We start from the raw sequence: 17413 nt of genomic DNA on the forward strand, positions 1-17413 counted from the left end.
GAGTGTGAGGAATCTTTAATCATTCTCTTTCATATAAATCAAGACTGTAAGAATTGATTCTTCAGGGTAAAGATTAGAGTAAGAATCTTAAATTAGAGCAAAGATTAGGGTAAGAACTAGAGATAAAATAAGCGTCAGAATTAGAGATAGGCTGAGTATTGAAATATAATTAGGATTAGTAAGAGGATTATTGTCAGAAATAAGATTAGGTTTAGAGATGTAATATGAACTTCAAATATAATGAAGGTTGGGAATAGTATTTGAGATACAATTACGGTTAGTAGAGTTATTATTACTATTATCATTAGACATAGAGTTACAATTAGAGTCAAGATTAAGACAAGAATTATAAATAAATACAAGATTAGGATTAGAATTAGGGTTACCATTGTAGATAGAATTAAGATTCACAATAGAATTCAAGTTAGAATTAAAATTAGAGATATAATTAAATTCTGTTTAAGGTATAATAGTATTATATTTATAAATAACAGTAGTCATAAGATATAATAGTTACTATTAGTAATAGAATGTATGAATTAAATTACAGTTATTATCTTGTCTCATCTTAAAAAGTCTAACTCTATATCTTATCCTAATGCTATCCTTCCCCACAAATTGTACTTTGACTTTTTGATTATGTATTCCTTTGATTTCAATTGTTAAAAACAGAAAACAACAGGAAATCTGAAAAAAATAGTATGGTTTCAGAAGAAGAATTTCAGAAAGAATGAGGCATGTAGATAAAGACAACAATAAAAAAATTAATAAATACATTTTATAGTGTTAATTTATGTAGTTCTAACATTTTTATTAAAAAAAAAATTATATATAAATAGAATAGTTTATTGAGAAGCATACCAAGTAAATGGATAATGAATAAAAATGCTTTCCATTATGATTGAACATACTTTCCATTTGTTTGAGTTGTTTTGTATGGTTTGGCCTTACTTCAGTTGTCTATTGTTTGTGATAAACAAGCTAACCTCTTTGTTTTACTGGAAAAAGCTTAGAAACTCTCTGTTAAAGCCTGAAACTGAGATTATACATCTATCAAAGTGCAACAGATAAAAAGAATATTGTCAGATGTCATACTATCTTCAAAATGTTGAGAAACGACTTCATAGAAATTTGTCTCGAATGAATCCAAATCTCGGCCATTTTGAGATTGTTGGCAGGTGTATCGTCATTCAATTGATGAGCAAACACCCTAGAAAGTTAGGATCAAAATATGTCATGGAGAAAAAAGATGAGTTTACCTATGACGTAGGGCATGGCTTTAAAACCTCCTTTTGTAGGACTCATTTTCTTCATCACCAACATTCTTCGCTGCATTTGATGTTGTGCATGGCAGAGCAAAGCAATTCAAGGGATTGAGAAAGGGATTATTACGCCAAGTTTTCTTCTCTTCCATTCTTTGAATCGCTTAACAGAAAACTTAAATTTATTTGCAAACTTTTACAACAGTCATGAGACAGCTCATCAAGAAGCTCACTATTTATATTGCTTAAAAAATCCTTTCTCCTTTTAATGCCAAACAATAATACCTTAAAAAGTCACAATTAGATGACTATTCTGTATATCTTCTGAATTAAGATACAAATTAACTTCACGTTCTTGGGCCTGCGAAAGCATATTAGACCGGCTTCATAATAATATCATGCCCTTCACGCCAGTGGAAAATAATAAACAGAGCTGTTTGGGCAACCATAATTAGAAAAAGGTATATTCATAGCCTAGATGAAACATACAATGTTATAAGTAATTTTTTAAAGATTAGAAATAAAAATTTAAAAATTGGAATAATAAGATATATTTAATTTCGTATAGATGTCTAATTATTAAAGAGTAATGTAGATTTTTTTCATTTTTAATTAACTCTCCTTCACCCACTATTATAGAAATTTCAACCGATGACTCTAAGGAAATCAGTCCATCAATAGTTGCAGCCTATATTTCTATGAATTTGAGAGGGCTACCCACAACTAAGATTATGTCACTTGCAGATATGATTGAGAACAGTTGTCAAGAAATAAACGACTCCATACTGGATACTGGTCTTCATATGAACATTGTGCAACCTTTGAAAGTGTGCATGAAACATTCCAGAGTCTTTGCAAAAAAATTGAGGCACTTTCCACACTTTCAAAAGAGTTGTACTATGACCAATATTACAATGAGCGATGCAATGATTAAACATACCTTCCAAAGGGTTTTCTAAGTTTATTTAGTCTCAACAATTGAGACCTATTTACGTGCTTCAAGTATCTCTATCACACACACACAAACACATATATATAAATTATGTTTGAATGTTATTGTTTAAGTAGATGATTTTATGTTTTATAATAAAATTGAGATTATTTCTATAATTCAAACTATGTGTCAAGAAGAATTTGAAATTCAATTTAATAATTACCAAAAAAAAGTACCTTACTATAGACTATGGGTTTTGTAAAAATCTTCATCTACTCTATCAGTGTTTACCTATGTCAAAACACTCAAATGGATTTTATAAATAACTCTATCTATTATAAAAATGTCAACAAGACTTTCAGTTTTAATAAATATTTGAAAAAAGAGAGCATCTAATTATAATCTAATGGGTTTTTTAAACATCCTTATCTCTTTTGTCAATGTTTGTATATCTCAATCAAGTTTATTGGATTTTACAACCATCATTATCTATTTTATCAATGTTGAGTTATCTCAGTTATTCATGAAAAATGTTCATTTAGGTTCATGTAAAAATAAGTCCTCTTCTCAAAACACACTAAACATATATTTTACTACATACATGAATTTTTGTTGAAAAATGACAACACATATATGTTTCAATTATTCATAATTAAAGCTATTGTAGAACACTGACTAGAACAAAAGAGAGTTTATTAATGCTTTCACCCAAAATTAATTTTGTGGTTGATTCACAATTGAAAATATAATTCTTGTACTTGTTTTATAGAAATAATAACACAATGTCCACAATAAAGCTATTGTATCTAACACTAACTAGAACAAAAGGGAGTTTATTAATGCTTTCACCCAAAATTAATTTTGTAGTTGATTCACAATTGAAAATATAATTCTTGTACTTTTTTATAGAAATAATAACACAATGTCCACGAAACAAAGTAATGATGAAATAATCAGCAATCAAGATGATGCACCAATATTGGACACCGTGGCTCTACAATTGAGCCCACATTCCATAACCGAGATACATAGTGGACAAATCATTAGTGAGCCAATTGTACAAATTGTTGCTATATCCAAACTTGGTGGCATAGATAAGAGCAATAGATGGTACAAGTTATATGTATCTGATGGTTTCCATAGTCAAAGATCATCAATACCAACCAGATATGATTATTTTATACTTAATAGAGATATAGTGGTTGGAAAAATGATTTGATTAATAAAGTATAGTAGCCCACAAATAAGTACAAATAGGTTAGTACACCAATTCTTTATTACCTTACTATCATAGCATTATTCAACATATGATTTATTATTGGATTTATCCTCAATTACTAATGATAATTGTAACACATCGATAGGTGGATAGTCATTGGTGATCTTTAGATAGTAACCACATAAAAGGAGATATTTGGCACACCTATTCCTATTAATCTAGATAAATCTTACAACAAACAAAAAGAAATGGTGGATGGTTTGGCCACATCAAATTAGTTTAGCATTTCTACACCATCACTACTAGTGCCACGTCAAAAGATACTATTTGGTATACAATCCTCATTAAACAATCTTGAGTCACCAACTATAATTACACCTATAACAAATTTGAATCCTTATCAACCTAGGTGGACCATAAAAGGTCATGCCACAACAAAGAGTGAAATGCTACATTACAAGAACCCTCAACAAGTAGGCCAACTTTTTAGCTTTTCCCTTATAGACATCAAAAGAACAAAAACAAGAGTAACTTGTCTCAATAATGCAAGCAATGCACACTATAGACAAGTTCATGTATGCACAATTTATACACTTTCAAGTGGAACCATTAAAAATGCTAACAAAAATTATAATAGGCTAAATAGTCAGTTAGAAATCACTCTCACTACTGACTCAAAGATCATCCGTTGTGAGGATGTCTCATCAATTGTAAAGATACAATTCAATTTTACATCTGTCAGTGAAATAGCTAAAAAATGCAATAATACATACATTGATATAATAAGAATTATCACATCAATGTATTATGCATCTACAATAAGAAGAACATATGGTATAGAGACTTTGCAACATACAATAACATTGTTAGATATCTCTGAGAAAAATATAGATTTAACTCTCTCAAGATCAAATTGCCGAAAAGGTGGGTGTTCAACTACATCACAAGTGTGAACAAAAATAAACAATTGTGCTTGCATGTAAAAAATGTTGGATTTTTGAATATAATGGTAAGGTTTTCAACACATCCAACACTATAACATTGGAATAGACCCTGAGTTACAACAAATTTAAACTTAAAAGAATGGTTCAACAAAGTAGGTAAAAACTTGATACCAGCTATAGTAAGGCTGGATGCCCCATGGATGACCATTTCAAATATTGAAGAAAAGAGTCAAATTACAATTGATTCTATTGAATGCATGTTGAGAGCACTAGTATTACATAGCAAAAGAAACAAGATGTCTTATTTAGCATGTTCCAACCAATCAAATGGGCAAGAATGTAAAAAGGCTATGAAAAAAAATAATAAAAGAAAGTGGTTTTGTTCAAAGTGCAATGTAACTAAAACTGATTGTAATTATAAGTATATTCTACAAGTAAAGCTACAAGATCATACAAACACAATGTGGGCAGTTGCATTTGATGAAGGGGTAGTATAATTGATGAAAATGTCTACAAAATATTTGTACACCTTACAATTCTCAACTCCAAGAGGAAATGAAAGTGAACAAATCATAAGAGATGTGAGTAACAAGGAATATCCTTTTACCTTGTCCTGCAAAAATGAGATGTATGACAATGAATCTTGACTAAAGATAATCATCATAGTGGTTCAAGAAGTCCACTTTGCTACTGAGAGTATATTCATTCTTGCAAAAATGAAGAACATGATTCCTAATACACTAATTATGGAATGATGTAAGTTTAGATAAAGATAGACACATCTTTCAATGCCTCTACTGTTGGCAATTTTTGCTGACCTTTCTATGTTTTTCTATTTCAAAAAAACTATTACTTTTAGTTTATGCAACTCATTTTGTAGTGCTCAATATGACACATAAATTTGCATGTATACCATGTTGAATCAATGTATAGTTTAAATTATTTGCATTCAAATATTCTACTTGAACAACTATTTGCACATTTTTTTTGCATGCCTTGTATCAATCTCTTTATTCTATGCATAGTTATAATTACAAGATTTCATTCCTATTTATGTTATGCATAAATGAAAATGGACATGTAAAATCTCTTTCATGTCATACACAACTACAATTACAAGGTGCAATAATCTACCAAAATCAAAATTGAATAGATGATTTGCAATATAGTAATTACGAATGATGTAAACTTTGTTATATATACACAAAAACCTACCTATCACCTACTTAATAGAAGTTAGAATTTCTCCTACATTTCTCAATTGCAACAACAATCATTGCTTGTAGTTTTCCAATTTATTTATTTTCAAACTAATATCTTAAATAATTTTGTATGTCTACCATGTTGAATCCATTAGATAATTTACTTTCTTTCAAGAAAAAAATTGTACTAAACTATTTTTTTGCACACACTTTTTCTCTTCACTTTATCGATATACTTATATAATGCATTATTACAAATATAAGGATAAGATGTCATTTATGTTATACACAAGCCAAAAAGAAACATGTTAAATGTACTTGTCTCATGCACAATTTAAATTAAAGGATGCAATAGTATATCCATTTTAGATACATTTATGTTAGCCATCTAATAAAAATAAAATGTGCATTGATATATATTTTATGTTTACAGCTGCTAAAAAATGTCAACTCCCACTCCAAAAAAATTGCCACCAAATGAACCATTAGAAGTTTAGAGGGAACAAAATAGAAAAAGGAATCAAAAATATTATGCACATAATAAAGATGTAATAGCTTCTCATAGACATACAAAGTTATTAGACATACATTCACATCCACTACAACAAATAGTAAACCATTGAGCAATCAATTCAGAAATTAGAGATCCAACCATTAGAGGGTCAACAAAGCCCAACACAACAAAAAAGCATCAATCTCCAACAAAATCTACTTCCACAGCAATAACAAGACTAGAAGAGAAAAAGAAGTAGAAAATACTTTGCCTATAATAAAGAAAGAATGATGGGGACACAACCCAACAACAGAATGGACACAATAGAAAAGGGAAATTATATTAACTGAGAAAATAGGCTAGTATAAACAGTGCAGAGAAAATAAACTTCAAAACATGCCCTACGGGCTTACAATAGCATAAATCTGGAGAATATTTCTCCTTTTAGCACCTCCTCTCAAGCTCCAATCCGAACTGCCTTTTACAATGCCAGAAATCTCCTTAAATAGACCCCGGAGGGTTAAGGACTAGGAGTACATTCTAGAAAGTGCTAGTAGGCATCCACCGACAAAATAGAAAGTTCTAGAAGCTATGTTAGAAGTCGGTGCAAATCTAGAAGAATCCAGAAATAGTAGCCGAACTTTCGGGAGGCATAACTTTTGAACCGTAGCTCCAATTGACGAACCGTTTACATTTTCGGAAAGCTCTCGAAGTGCTCTATAGCCCTATGAAATAGCTTTTCTTGTCCCCCATTTTTTGACCCTTTTTGAGGTCATTTAATGCCCCAAACCTGACTTTGAAGCATTCTTAGGAGGTCTCCAAAACTCGAAAAACTGTAATAACTTTCAAACCGTGGGGCCTATTGACCTGATTCTTTTTTTGAAATGCTCTAAATCATGATTAAATTTATCTGGCCAATTCACACCTTCTAGTTTACCGAAACAATAGCCCAAATACATGCTCCTATTTTTTCAAGATTTTCAAACGCACTGATAGTTGAACTATGAGAGTTGGAACCTTTATTTGAGCCAAATGGGTATCCAAAAATGTAAAGACATGAAACAGAAACTAAGTCTAAGTACTTTTTTTTTGGGTGACACAAGATTGCCCTTATACCTTTGGATGCTCCTGCATCAAAGAATAATTGTCCAAAGGCATGCCAAAAGATTGCAACAACTTCAAAACTGTGTACAGTAAATGGATAATGGTGAACAATTAATGGAATAACAAATTGATTTCAATTCTGAAGAACAACACTGTTAGTTTCAACAAACAATGTTATAAGCAGAAAGTAATGAACAGATGCAAACATAGGAACATACAAACTGTACAATGGCATAGAATTTTTTTTTGACAATGAATTGATGCATTAAGAAAGTTATAAACATGCGCTATATGTAGAGAATGCTATCGAGGAATATGCATTCAATTATCAAACAAAACTTCCATATGCAACCGATGCTACCATGAAAAAGACATACATCAATTTTTATTGTTAAAAAATATGGATTTGGGTGACCAACCTCTTAAACTGAAAAGATTAACCTAGGTTGAAGAAATGTTGATTTCTAGAGTTAACCCAATGTTACATGTTTCTCAAAATTTTGGAGGTCAATATAAATATTGTGGCCACAAAAATAATCTTTGCATAAAATATTAAAAGAATTGCAAGAATACTACTATGAAGGATCCAAGATATAGATATACTCATTGTTCAAAGATTATATACAACCTGGGTCATACCTATGCTTATTATGTTTGTAAGAGCCATATTATAGATGCATTATAATACAAGATCAAATATGATCCCTACTTTAAGGATGTCACCATTCATGCAAATCATCTGGCTGAGATCCCTAAAGAAAGAATAAATATATCCAATATGCTTAAAATTATTGAGATGACTAAAGAAATACCATTGGTAATCAGGGAAATGGACATTGATCGATAGAATAATGAGATTAGCACAACATATATAACATCATTTATTAGTAAGCTACCAAAAGTTTCTCCCGAGCCACAAATCATAAAAGGAAAGCTTGCAACTTCAAGGAAATTCATGTGATATAATAGATTGGCCAGAGATAGATTCATGTCTAGTGAATGAATATAACACCAAGGGCTTGTTTGATATGGCATTTCCCACTCTAAGATTCCCGAGGGCTTGTTAGATATGGCATTTCCTACTCTACTTCCAAAAGGATCTACACTTTATATGCAACCTAGGATAAGGGAAGTTCAACTACATGAATTTGCACAACACTTAATAAGGTTCTATGATGAAAAATTTGCATGACATCCCCGCTTTCCATATTTTTTCTTCAATCTAATGGGTAGACATCATAGCCAAGTAGTTGCAACAATATTCATTAAAAGAAATGCAGAGGATAGTATGCCTACTACTATAAAAAACCTCCATGCACACCTACAAAATTTGTCAAACATTTAGTTGGCACAACAATTGATTCACTGCAGTTCTTTAATGTGAGGTACACACCCATACTAGAGCAATTGTGAAATAGAGATAATAAATATGATCAACCAGATTGGATTACCAACTCTGTTCTTCATGTACAATAGATAGAAAATGGCCAGATCTACATCAGTTAATGTCAAACTATACTTCTTCGGAAATGTTATCAAATAAACATCACATGGAAAACATAATCAATAACCCTCATACAGTAGCATTATACATGCATCCACAATTAAAAATTTTTCATGAAGAATTTATTGAAAATTTTTTCCATGCTCAAAACTATTGGCATAGGACAGAGTGACAACATAGAGGAAGTGCACATATACATGGAGTGATTTGGATAATAAATGCACCTAATATGGATAGACTTGATTGGAACAATGAAGATGAATTTGAAAGAGCACAATTATTTTTTGATAGGTATGTTACAGCTTGGAACCCTCATGAAACATCACAAAGAAATAATATACTTTACTGAAGTCTACTAGATGACCCCTGCTTGCTCAATACAGATGATATACTATCTATAAATAATGACCATGATTATTAAGAATTTATCATAAGGGTCCAACGTCATACAAGATGTAGAGAAGGCACATACTTATAGAAAAAACACATGAAATTAGAGTGTCGCTATAAAGCACCATGTAAACAACAAACTATTTCAACTCTAACATGTGATGAAAATGGTAGAAAAAATATGAGCTTGCAAGAAATGATGACAGACTAAATATTCACAATCAATAAATGTTATCAATTTGGAGAGAAAACATAGATTGCCAACTAGACATCTCATGAGAACTTATTCTCAAATGCATTGTTAAGTGTGTATAAAAGACATAAAAAACATGAGAGATATACACTAACATGTTAAAAAGAATTTCCTTGGCCCAAAAACCTGATCGCCTAGCTCTTACAGCATATAGGAAATCTATGACTAAAGTTGTAGCTAAGTGTGACATAGTTTCACAACAAATATGCCACATGCTTCAAAAATTGCCTCTTTTTGTATGTAGTCATCCTTTTACATCTTTACATGTTGGAAGATAAAAATTTCAATGAATAACAAATGCATTAGGACAAAATTAGATAGACTCATCATACTTGTAGGCATACATTCAAAGGCCACCAAAGCTTGACATGATAACACTTATTGAGTTAGCATGATCATATAGTTTTTCTACAAATCATAAAAAGAGAAATGAAGAAAAAGAAACATCCAATCAATTGTCAATCTTTATCCAAGATTTAATACAATTATGCATTCTGGCTTAGAAAATTTTGTAGTATTCTACTAGAGTGAGCTCCTACTATGCAAGTCTTTTTAAGATATAAAAATGGGCATTAGACTGACCAAAGAATTAGTGGTTACAAATTGGACCCACATCAACTCAAATGGATATCAAGTATTGCATGTCAATCACAAGGAAGAACATGAAGATATTTTAGAAGAGGAAGAGGATGATACCAATGATGATGCTAGCATGTAGGAGATAATTAAAATGAATGGAATATGTTGTTGCAAATGGGTCCTTCACAAAGTATTACAATCAACAAACTTGACATGCTTGGAAGATGTGACTTTGATAACAACAACAACTGGCCAAAAAATATCATTCCCCAACATCTACATGCAATAGAAACACAATTTATAAATAACAATAAAATAAATACAGAAGCTGAGAATATTCTACTGAAGAAGTATGTACCAAGATATGCACTATCAACACAACAATAGACAATACTTGCAATAATCCAAAATCATAAAATTTGTGCATTGAACAAACCACTGTACATGATAATTCAAGGTATAGGTGGTATAGGAAAATTATACTTGACTAACAAAACCATAAATGAACTAAATAGTGATGAAAACCAATAGAAGAACATGCTACTAACAACTTAGATCCTATAGGTGTTGTAGCATTCAATATACATGCATCAACAATTGATACAACTCTAAAGATACCTATAAAATAAATGCAACCACTACAAGGACAGACATTGACCATATTTCAAGAGAACTTAAAGGACATAAAATACATGCTTATCAATGAACTAAGTTTCATTGGCCCAAAATTGCTTCTAAAAATAGATAGTAGATTGCAACAAGAATTTCCTCAAAATTAACAACTCTAATTTGGTGGCATTTCTATAATCTTAGTTGGTGACCTTGCTCAATCACCACCTATGATGGATATGTTAGAGTAAATAATTAATATTTAATTATTTATTCTATTGCTTAAGCTTACTTAGGTCATGCATTTATTTAATATTTCATATTTAATGCATGTTGTGGTTAGTTGGTGACAACACGGGAGTTTGTTCCCTTCTAGTTGTCATACTTATCTTCTACCACCTTCCAGCTTGTTGTACAAGCTTCCATGAGCTCTTTATATTCGGGCTCTCTCTCATTGTATTTTCACATCGAACAACAACAACATCACATTATTGTAAATACATTTCTTATTGTGTTTGCATTCATGGTGTCTCTCATGTCCGTTTAGGGTTTTTGCCCATGCTCCATGCTCCTCCCCTTCTATGGCTTCTCTTTGACAGGTTCGCATGCAGGTGATCTTGGTGTCTTCGGAGTTGGCTTTCCTCAACTCCAACATGGTATCAGAGCCTTCCTGCTACAGCTTCGTTGAAGAAATTTTGAAGCCGTGATTTGAAGTCACAAACCCTAGTTTGTTTATGCAATTTTTCTTCAAATCAGGGGATCAATGATTTTTCGGAGCACTTCGGGACTGAACGGACATCATCATTGGATCCGGAAGGCCGTTTGCAGTCAGGATTCATATAAAACTTGTCATTTTTGGAGACAAGGCAATTTTGGCAAATTTTTGAGGCCTCCAGGAGTCTGCCGTACGGTCGTACGGACGCAGCGACGGAATTTTTTATAAAAAATATATATATATTGGGGCGCACCGCTGCCTCGCCACTGCGGGACCTGCGCGCAGCCCGCAGCGGCCGCAGCAGGCAGCGCCGCCCGCGCTCCGCCGCGGCCCGGCCTCCTCCCGGCAGCCGCCCGTCCGTCGCCCTCCGCCGGTGGCTCCTCTGCCTCCGCCGCCCCTGCGACGACCTCTGCCAGTTCTCCACCCACCGCTCTGACAGCTCCGCCTGACAACTCTGCGCCACATCTGCAGCCGAGTCAGCCACTGCGGGGGTGACGCGTGGCCTGGGCGCCACGTGGCACCTTGCCACGTGGACTCGCCACGTCACTCCTGCCACGTCAGTACTGCCATGTGGCAATGCCACGTGGCACTCTTTTTTGCGGCGATGGCCTCCAAGCCGTCAAATTTAATCGCATGACTTGCTGACATCAGCGCGATGTCATCAACCTGCCTTGCACCTCTCCTGATTTGGTTTTGGACCTACTTGTGGTTTTTTGGCCATAACTCTTGCATACGGAGGTATTTTTCCGATCTGAAAGAAGCGTCGGAAAGCTGGTTCCGAGACGGAGATTTTTTTGCAGGTATTTTTAGGTTTTGATGCTTTTTTATTGCTCATTTTTTCTGTTGAAGTCCAAAGTCCTATTTTTGACTCCGGCATGCATATCTTTTGCGTCCCATGCTTGTTTTTTGAAAACTTTATATTTCTGGAAAGCTGGTTCTGTGTACTTTTCAAAATTGTAGTCTTTTTTCTTCTTTTTTGGCCTCTTCTCTTTCTATCATAGTTTTGGCATTTTTTCTCTATGGTGGATATTTTGAGTGTTTTAGGCCCGAGGATCGTTTTCCTGGCATGGTTTGCTTTCTTTTCGGCTGTACTTTCTTTTGGTTCAGCTCTTTTTTAGTTCTGATCATTGTAGCTATCCTTTTGAAGCACTTTTCTATTTCGCACTGAGATAAACTGTCACTTTTGTATTTCGAGAGTCATGAACGTTGTTTTTAGTCAACTGTGCATGCACTATTTCATAAAGCACCATGGGGGGGATTATTTGTTTGCTGTTTTAGGCATTCTCCCTTTGTCAAGTGAGTGTCCCTTCCACGACATTAGCCCCATGCAGAGTCAGTTAGACCGTGTCTTTATCGGTGTCTGTACCTCTTTCCCTCTCTCCTCGTTCTTGGTTCGTTTGCGGGAGATTTTGGCTCACCTTCTCAGTTGTCTGTCATCACACCTCGTCTGCATTAAGGGGGGGTTATGTTGTGTTCTAATGCATCCATGGTTTGATGGTTCGATAGTGTGAACTATGTATTTAGTGGTTGATCCTATATACAAGGCGATTGCAGTGGCTGGCTACCTATGCATTTCGGTGAGATGGATCATCTACCATATAGACATGCTCAGTTCGTGCCTTCTTCTTCCATGGAGGTTTCTTCAGATCAGCAGTTTGGCAGATTTGCGACTTCTTCATGCTTCAATGATGCTGCTTCTTCATGATCACTCTTTGTTCCTATTTTAGGGGACAATTTCCCTAGTTGGAGACTTCTTCAGCTCTTCACTGGGTTCTTACCTCTTTTTGGGGGAGGGTTTTTCCCATGTGGTTTTCTCTCTTTCCCTACTTACAGAGGTTGCATTTTCTTGCATTGTACTTGGGTACCTAACATGGCCTCGTTGCCGGGACCCATTATGCATTCATCTTAGCTTTGTGAGCTTAAGGCATTTCCCTAAGTTGCACTTAAGGGGGGGTGTTAGAGTAAATAATTAATATTTAATTATTTATTCTATTTCTTAAGATTACTTAGGTCATGCATTTATTTAATATTTCATATTTAATGCATGTTGTGGTTAGTTGGTGACAACACGGGAGTTTGTTCCCTTCTAGTTGTCACACTTATCTTCTACCACCTTCCAGCTTGTTCTACAAGCTTCCATGAGCTCTTTATATTCGGGCTCTCTCTTATTGTATTTTCACATCGAACAACAACAACATCACATTATTGTAAATACATTTCTTATTGTGTTTGCATTCATGGTGTCTCTCATGTCCGTTTAGGGTTTTTGCCCATGCTCCATGCTCCTCCCCTTCTATGGCTTCTCTTTGACAGGTTCGCATGCAGGTGATCTTGGCATCTTCGGAGTTGGCTTTCCTCAACTCCAACAGGATAAACCTCTATATACATCACACTTTGATATGAGAACATTGTGGCATCAATTCAAAACAATTATCACATTGGAGGAAGTTTTTCGATAGTAAGCTGGTGATCAACAACAACAACAGTTTCAAGAACTCCTAAAGAACATACAAAATGCAAAAGTGACAAGGGAAGATTCAGAGCTCCTACTCACATGCACAAATCAACACATTCTTCCAAATGAAAATGCTAGTATCCGTGTACACATAGCAATGAGTATAACAATAAGAAGTACAAATAGCATAAAGTACATGACTATAGATGAACAACTAGAAAAAAAAATTCTCATATGCAAGGGGCAACAGATCATGTTGACAACAAACGTATGAACAGAAGTAGGCTTTCTAAATGGAACGATTGGTGGAGCACTTGGTGAAATAACTAATATCATTTATAGCCAAAATTCAAAACTATTAGAGCTTCCACTGTATATTATAGCAAGGGTTGATAATTACAACGGTCCACCTTGGAACATAGATAATCCAAAAGTCATACCAATCATTCCTTTGACATTGGGATCTTGAAGACAAGTACCAATAAAAATGGCTTGGGATTTAACTATTCACAAATCTCAGGGGCTTACACTATAGAAAGAAACAATTGACATTGGTAAAATAGAAAGGCAAGGTTTGACATTCACAACAATTTCTAGACTCAAGTCATTAAAGGGCATGTGTATTCATTTGCACTTCTCATTTGAAAGATATTCAAGAATGCAAAACAATTCATTCACAACCATAAGGACCAAAGAAGGAACATGCTTAGATCTTGTAGAATAACTTTCCCTTTCAATAATGAAGCTATGCAAGCCTACTATGTATTTATTATTTTATACATATATGTATGTCATCAAACTAATGTACATGTAATGAAAAATAATTATTTTTCAGGAATTTAATGATGCCAACAAATAGTTTAAAAACAAGCTTCAAGTATGAACAATTCATTGGAAAATTTTAACAAGGGACATGTTGATATGAACATTCATGGTATCAAACAATCAAAAAGTAAGTTGCCCCTCAATTGCAAATTAAATTTATATCTCTTGTAAATTATATGATATTATTTTTAAAATGAAAAAAATTAACATAGTGTTACAAGTTGATGGTGTGCACTTGTTACAAATTTTTCAAATCAATTGCACATAAAAAGAAACATCATCCCAACAATTAGCAAAGAAAAGGGTTACCACAAAAAGGATTTCCCTTCTATCACATTGAAGAAATTGTACAACATATGCTACTATTGATGTACACATTGCACCTTCTGGTGCAAGTGCTAGTCTTTATTATCTACAATGTTTTGTCTTTTTTTTTCTATCTAGTTGATCTATACAAATATAGTTGTTTGGAAAATTATACATGTACTAATGTAGGAGCTTTGAAAAGATATGTAGTTGTTTTAGTTTTCAATTATTGAAAGTTAGAGCTTTCAATATGGAATTTTTAATTTTTGTCATTCTCATGGCATTCAACTATTTTGAATGGAAGCATATGATTTTACTTCAACCCACAAGTATAGGCTTGCATTAAACAATTGTGGCAACAAAGGTTGAACTGAATAATACTCCATAAATAGGCCAAGGTAATGCTCTCTTCACATGGATCTTGCCTTCATCGTCTCTAGTGTTGCACTATTTTTGTGGATCTGTCAAGTCTTTTTATATATAAATGATGCTTTAGCTCCATATTAATCAGATTGGTAGATAGTTAATAGATATAACTGTGGGTGAACCCACAATAATGGGTTACACTTTTTTGCCTACACTGACACTAAACTATGAATTTTCAAGAAAACTTTCACTTTCAGATGCAAATTGCCATTTAACGGTTGGGAATTTGAAGATGAAGTAAATTAGAGTCTTTTACGATTTTCTAGGTGAAATCCAAAAATATTTTAAATTTTTTTTAATAGATTTGATCGAATTTTTTTTTCCCCCATGAAAAATGGTATTTTATTAAACACCTAATTTTTAAAAAAGTGACATTGTTTTTGACACATTACTTTTTTTCTATAATAGATATCAATGTGATTCTTTCGAATTTAGTTTTTTAACATCCATACCAAAACCATGGAGGCGATCTGATGTCTTTATACTTAGGATTTCATATTTTATCAAAGTTTAAAGTTGACCTAACATGAAGTTGGACATACATGGGTTTTGACACATGTAACTTATTATATATTTACCTGATTTCAAAATTTATTTTTTTGATTGAAAGAGGACTCAAATAAAAAGACCATGGTTATTTTTCAAAATTTTTGTTCTCTTAGTTACTATTTTTCCATGAGTGTCCAATATATAGGTTTATTTTTTACAAGAAACCTCTATTCAATTCACATGAAAAAATGTATATCTAAAAAATTCAAAATGTAGCAAATTCATTGTCATTAGAAAGTTCATTCAAACTACTTCTATCATGAAAAAGGACATGACTTTAGTGCTCCATCTAAACCTGATAATGGAATCTTGAAGCCATGAAAACATAGTAAATCTTCTCCCACTTGGAAAAAACCTATAATTTCCCAGTTTCGATAGAAACTAAGTTTCTATCAAAACCAAAAACATTAGTTTTGATATATAGTAATGTGTCTGCTTGCTATTGAAACTAGGAAACCTTACCTACATGGTTAAATAGGCCAACTTTAGTTTCGATTGAAACTAAACTAAATAGTTTCGATTGAAACTAAACTAAATAGTTTCAATCAAAACTACTTAGTTTAGTTTTGATCGAAACTAAAGTTGACCTTTAGGGATTTTTGAAAAAAATAGAAATTTTTATATAATTTTTATTTTTATTTTCAATTCTAACAGTCAAATCCAATCAAATAATTCACACTTCAATTGGGAGGGAGGAAATATTTTTCAACTTGTTTGTTTTTGAAATTTCGAAAAATAATTTGCAACATGGGCAATAAAGGTAAAAGAGAAAGTAAACATTGACAAAGAAGAATTGATGAACAAGAAGATCAAAATTGTTGAAAAACTTTAGCAAGATATTATAGGAGGCAAGGTATGTACGTGTGAAATATATTTTTTTCCACTGCATATTTAGTTCATATAGTGTGCAATCGTATTGTAGACTTTTTGTATGTATATAGTTAGGATTAGGATTTTTCCAATTAGGAATATGGTAAATATAAACTTAGGGTCATTATTAACTTAATATTAAGGGTTTATTGAATTATGAATATTTAGCATTAGGTTTTATTAAATTATGAATAATTAGTCCTATTAGGGTTTATGACATACTTGCTGGAGAATTTATGTCAAATTTTCATAAATTGATCCAACCATATACATCATGCATTTTTTACTAAGTGGAAAGCATAACAGTCTCAAACACTAAGAGAAACTTTCCCAAATGGGTAAATTTTATTTGTTGTTGACTTTGCAGAGAATTACTCATTCATTTCTCAAAAACAACTTCAAGTAGAATACTACTATACAGAGTAGGATACTCTTATGGTTCAATTTTCTTATCGACATGCACAAATTGATTTGGATGTTGTGGAAAGTACAGATCAAACATGAGCCATTAAAAAAGAATATCACTTTTACATTAGTGATGACAAAGGGCATGACACACATTTTGTGGAACATTGTTTTAAGACTTTCTTTTTATTATTTAAAAGACAAAGGCATAAAAATGAAAAAAAAAAAATTGTATCATTAGATGGATGTGAAACAAAATTTAAATCAGCTAGACCATTTTATGAAATATGTAGATATCATCGATACCTTCACATACCGCACATTTAAAGTTTTTTTGAGAGTGGACATGGAAAGAGTGAGCATGATGGT

This window comes from Cupressus sempervirens, chromosome 3 (genome assembly GCF_028749045.1).
Source record: "Cupressus sempervirens isolate cs-2001-9-10 chromosome 3, ASM2874904v1, whole genome shotgun sequence".
Lineage (NCBI taxonomy): Eukaryota > Viridiplantae > Streptophyta > Pinopsida > Cupressales > Cupressaceae > Cupressus > Cupressus sempervirens.